General features: G+C 46.4%; 1 pseudogene; it reads right to left on the reverse strand.

Moving 5' to 3' along the window:
• Positions 1–3,092: 3,092 nt before the first annotated feature.
• LOC101998148 overlaps positions 3,093–5,865 on the reverse strand; it is a 4,077-nt pseudogene continuing 1,304 nt past the window's right edge.

The following is a 5,865-nucleotide window of genomic DNA, read 5'->3' on the forward strand; positions in this document are numbered from 1 at the left end:
CAGGTTGACTGCAAAACAGGATATCTATAAGATAGGAACAGTCATGCCCCCCACCTCATTCCGATAACCACGCTTTTGCTTCTGTAAAACTTGCTTTTTGCTGACACCCCTTCGCATTCCGGATCAACCGATAACCACGCTTTTGCTTCTGTAAAACTTGCTTTTTGCTCTTCCCTATAAAAAGCCCGCCCTCCAGTTGGCAGGGGCGCAAGTCTTCCGAGAGATCTTGCTGCCTGCAGGTACCTGTGCCTACTCCATAAACCTCTTGCAATTTGCATCCGTGCGGTCTCGGCCTGTTCCTTGGCATTGGGGAGGTCTCCCCGAAAAAAGGTCCTCTCCGAGGGTCTTTCACAAGGACATGTACACAAAGATCCACAGTCCATAGCTGGGAACCTATGAAGGCTCTGAACTGTTGGGAGCAGTGAGACCCCAGATTCTGAATTTCTTGTAAACAACTTTTTTCCCCCTGATCTGAGTGCCTACAGCTGCTCTGAGCACGAGAGCTTCAGGAGTTCCTGATGACAGGAGAGTGGTTTCTCGTGGGTTTGGCTGGGGCGTGGATATCTCTGTATAATCTGCCCCTGAACACAATAAGGGGTCATTCTTGGAATTCAAGGATGACCCGCGTCTCTCTGTGTGTGTCTGTGTATTTTAACCTCCAGCCCCCTTGCCCTAAGCTCGGTAACTAGGGACTAGCCACGGGACCGAATGCAGACACGGGGCCCGGTCTGCGGCAATTGGAGATCTCCACCGAGACGTCGGCAATTGAAGGTTCCCCACCGAGATATCGGGAACTAGGGAACTCTGAGAGGTCGCCCTCAGAAGGTGAGGGTGGATTGGGGTATGTGGTGATCCTAACGTCCTTCGCTCCGTTTGGCAGTAAGTGGAACTCCAGCCAAGAAAGAGGGGTAAATGAACAGGGTTGTCCCCGGCCGGAGGGGACGTATGTATTGGGAAAAGATAGAACGTATGTAGCTCAAAGAGATGAATGTGTACAGATGTGTGATATGTTGATTGTGTTGTCTTTTGTGTTCTGGACTGGAGAAAGACATTTGATTCTAGGAACTGCTAAGAAAGGTATCTTGACTTTAAAATATGGGCTTAAGAATTTGATGTTTTGGAAAGGAGGTTCTGTTTTTGTCTCTAGAGATGATGAGAGCCTAAGGATTTATTTGATATTCATGTGTTTTGAATCCCCGAGACCTCCTGAAATGTTGCAGTGGAGTGTGAGCTGAGGGGCTGCAATGCATGCAAACCCGGGACCTTCCTCGAGGACCGAGGAGGCAAGAACTCTAAACACGCTTCCAGCGCGGGCCTCAGGGCGCAGAAGCTTAGCACGACTGTGACAAGGCCCGTTGACCTGGACCTCTGTCCCAGCCTGGGGCAACTGGCCAGGACGGGATCTGCCCCACTTCGCCTCCACCTTCCAGCTCAGTGGGGAGGTGGAGCCTCCACCCCCCCTCTCTGGAAAATGGCAGTAAATTGCAGTAAATACCCCTAAGAATGCAGCGTCCCTGCTGAGCAGGAAGTAGCCAGATTGACAACGCCCAAATTCCCTAAAAGATAATTTAAGTGGGGCCCCTTCAGTGGTTGCAGAGCAGCAAGCCTGCTTCTCTGAGTTCCTCTCCACTCCATGCACCAGTTTGGACCCAGAACGAATGCAGTGGGGCTAGAAGGCAGCTGGAGCAGAGCTTTGCTAGGTGGCTGTGGTGGAAGGCACATTGCCTCAGCCCAGTCGGTGCCGAGCCTGGCGGATGCCACAGCAGTGCCAGGAGTATCAGCAAACGCAACAACAAGTGCTGGAGCTGAGACAAGCTGGAGCACAGACCCCACAGGGCTGCCCGAGAACGCAGCAGTGGGGCAAGGAGAAGGCAGTGGCAGTTCCAGGCTCTGCACACCGAAGAGTCTTCGGCAGAGCGAATTTAAATCAAGAGACTGCCCTATTGTAGGAGCAGGTGGACCTATGGCTGGTACAACAAATGTCTTGTTCATTATTTCATTTGTGTGACATCTGTTAATATTGCTAATGCCTCTTACGTGGTGAAACAACTCAATGGCTATTTGAATAGCCCTTGAAATGTTACAGTTAGCACACCAGATTGTTGATACCGGTGTGCTCTGTTTTAGCCAAAGGGTTGGTAGAATACCATAACCCAAATAGGAGGTTGGGTCCAGTGGTGATTGGGGACCCTACTGCTGGCAATCTTAACACCTGTTGCCATGGGCATTCATCTTTGAATCCTGTGTAAGATCAGACAACCCATGAGAGTACAGCATATGGTCACTTAGCAGAAGCAGGATCAGCTGAGCTGCCAGGGAAGCCAAAGAGGTGCACGAGGGAGAAGGTGTCTTCCATGCACTCAGCTGACAAGAATGAATGTGTCACGGGGGTATGGCAGCTGGGGTATGTTATTTAGAGGACTGCTGAAGGAGCAGTGGTTTCTGTCTGCTCCTGGGGTCATGGCAGAGCCACTCCTAAAAGTCCCGAGTCTGAAATGGTCACACACCTCTGTTCACTTGAGGGGAAGAGGGTGTGTGGGAAATAGTATGAGGAACCAACAGTCTCTGGGATACTTGAATCTACCTGTCTTACAGGCTTAAGTTGCTCTCTTGTGTTCCCTAAAAGCCAGTATTTTCCTGAGGAGATGCTGTCACTCTCTCCTGAGTACAGGTTCAATAGAGTGCTGGCCAAAGTGAATCTAGGTGCAGTGGAGACCAAAAGGCTCTGTGGTCAGGAGGGTCTTCTGTTTTATAAAAAATTTAGGGGGGAGATGTTGGCAGCAGTGAGACCCCAGATTCTGAATTTCTTATAATCCCCTGATCTGAGTGCCTACAGCTGCTCTGAGCAATGTGAGACCTTCAGGAGTTCCTGATGACAGGAGAGTGGTTTCTCGTGGGTTTGGCTGGGGCGTGGCTGTCTCTATATAATCTGCCCCTGAACACAATAAGGGGTCATTCTTGGAATTCAAGGATGACCCGTGTCTCTCTGTGTGTGCCTGTGTATTTTAACCTCCAGCCCCCTTTCCTGAAGCTCAGTAACTAGGGTCTAGTGCACCGAATGTAGACTCGGGGGCTCGGTGTGCGGCACTGAACTATACTCGCAGGCTAGTTTGATAATGGTACATCTGGTAAGAATCACCAGCGTACCAGCGGTGCCTCTTCCAGAAAGACATTTTCATCTTATCTAGAAGTTTACTCTGGGTCTTATTGCAGAACACAAATTCCCTCAAGCGCTTCTTTCTTGCCGTTGACTTTTTCCACTATCTTTTCTTATAGCCAGCCTTTCTCCTTAGCCAAAGCCAGAATGAAGTCGAAGGAACCCATGCACAACTGATTTTACTGTCTTTCTCTTGCCTTTCTGTGTGTTAGAGTTCTGACCGGTGGCTTCAGGACACTCGAAACCAAAGTGGCCACTCTCTTAAGGACTGTTGCGGTATGCCCTTATGTCGGGTTTCTAACAGATGTGATAAGTCTTAGAGCTGAGGCAACAACCGGTGTCTGAATATGTCTAAAATGAATAGTGCACAATGCAGAATTAAGACAGGCATTCTTGGCACAGTTCTAATTGGTTGAAGATGCCAAAATATTCAGGGCCTGTAATATTCCTGAAGCAGCTCTCACTGCACCCGTGAAATGGATGTTGTCAGGGGTTTCTGTGCTGTAGCCATTTCATCCCAAAGACACAGAGGTCTACATCAATTATAAACCAACTGGCCTAGTATCTCGGGCTCTTCTTATTAACTCTTTCTTACATCGTACATTAACCCATTATTCTTGCACGTGCTAGCCATGTGGCTCAGTACCTTACTCGGTGAGGCAGTCACATCTTGCTTCCTCTGCTCTGGGTCACCACTGCGGACTGTGCTTCCCTCTTCCCAGCATTCTTGTTGCCCCGCCTTTACTTCCTGCCTGGTTGCCCTGCCTATACTTCCTGCCTGGTTGCCCTGCCTTTACTTCCTGCCTGGTTGCCCCGCCTATACTTCCTGCCTGGTTGCCCTGCCTTTACTTCCTGCCTGGCTGCCCTGCCTATACTTCCTGCCTGGCTGCCCTGCCTTTACTTCCTGCCTGGCTGCCCTGCCTATACTTCCTGCCTGGTTGCCCTGCCTATACTTCCTGCCTGGCTACTGGTCAATCAGCATTTTATTAAAAATAATACAAGTCACAGGATAAATGACCATTGCCCCACAGCAGGCAGAAGCCACCATCTTGAGTGTAGCCACCCGACTATGGTGGCTGCAGTTAGTGTCATTATTCTGTAGGCTGTCATTTATCTTGTTGACATGGCCTTTGCTTTACAGACGCTTCTCAGTTTCAGAGGTCCCATTTATTGTTTCTCTCAGTGTCTGTGCTACTGAGGTTATATTTAGAAAGTAGTCTCCTGTGCCAAAACATTCAAGGCTACTTCCCACTTTCCCTTCTATGAGGTTCAGGGTGGTTGGTTTTACGTTGAGGTCTTTGATCCATTTGAGTTTTGTGCATGGTGATAGATATGAATCTATGTTCATTCTTCTACATGTTGATATCCAGTTATGCCAGCACCATTTGTTGCTTTCTTTTTTCCATTTTTTTAATTTTTAGTTTCTTAGTAAAAAATGAGGTGTTCCTAGGTGCGTGGATTGATATTTGGGACTTTGATTTGATTCCATTGGTCCTTCTGTCTGTTTTTATGCCAATACTAGGCTGCTTTCGTTACTGTAGCTTTGTAGTAGAGCTTGAGGTTAGGGGTGGTGATGCCTCCAGAAATTCCTTTATTGTACAGGATTGCTTAGACTATCCAGGTTTTTGTTTTTCCAAATGAAGTTGAATATTGTTCTTTCGAGGTCTGTGAAGAATTTTTTGCTGGAATTTTGATGGGCATTGCAGTGAATCTATAGATTGCTTTTGGTAAGATTGCCATTTTATTGTGTTTATTCTACCTAACCAAGAGCGTGGGAGATCTTCCCATTTTCTGATGTCATTTTCAATTTCTTTCTTCATATATTTAAAGTTCTTATCATACATGTCTTCCACTTGTTTGCTTAGACTTACTCCAAGATATTTTCTGTTATTTGTGGCTATTGTGAAGGGTGATGTTTCTCTAATTTTTTTCTCAGCCTGTTTATCATCTGTATAAAGGAGGGCTACTTATTTATTTTTTTTTTTAGTTAATCTGTGTCCTGCTATATTACTGAAGATGTTTACGAGTTGTAGGAGTTCCCTGGTAGAATTTTTGGGGTCATTTATTTAAACTATCATATGATCAGAAAAATTGAGAGTTTTACTTCTTCTTTTCTGATTTGTATCCCATTAATCTCCTTTTATTGTCTTATTGCCCTAGCTAGAACCTCAAGTATTATATTGAATAGATATGGAGAGAACGGACAACTTTGTCTTGTTCCTAGTTTCAGTGGGATTGCTTTGACTTTCTCTTTTGCATCATGATATTATTAGCTTATGGGGCCAGGGGATGGAATGTGGTAGTTTGAATGTAATTAGGCCCTCTAATCTGTGGTACTATTAGGAGGTGTGGCTTTATTGGAGTAGATTTGACCTTGCTGGATGATCTGGTGACTGTGGGAGTGAGGTTTGAAGTCTGTTTGAGCTTCACTCAGTGTGACTGTCATTGACTTCCTGTTGCCTGTAAGATGTAGGATTCTCAGCTATTTTCCCCAGTTCCATGATTGCCTGCCTACCGATATGTTTATACTTTGGTCTCAGACATGATCAGTACAGAAAGAAATATTCTTAAGACATAGGAGGTCCCTATGGCATAAATCTAGCTTTCTTCCGGTGAGTTCATTTTTTTTTTTGTTTTGTTTTTTCAAGACAGGGTTTTTCTGTGGTTTTGGAGCCTGTCCTGGAACTAGCTCTTGTAGACCAGGCTGG

Source organism: Microtus ochrogaster, chromosome 19 (assembly GCF_000317375.1).
Source record: "Microtus ochrogaster isolate Prairie Vole_2 chromosome 19, MicOch1.0, whole genome shotgun sequence".
NCBI lineage: Eukaryota > Metazoa > Chordata > Mammalia > Rodentia > Cricetidae > Microtus > Microtus ochrogaster.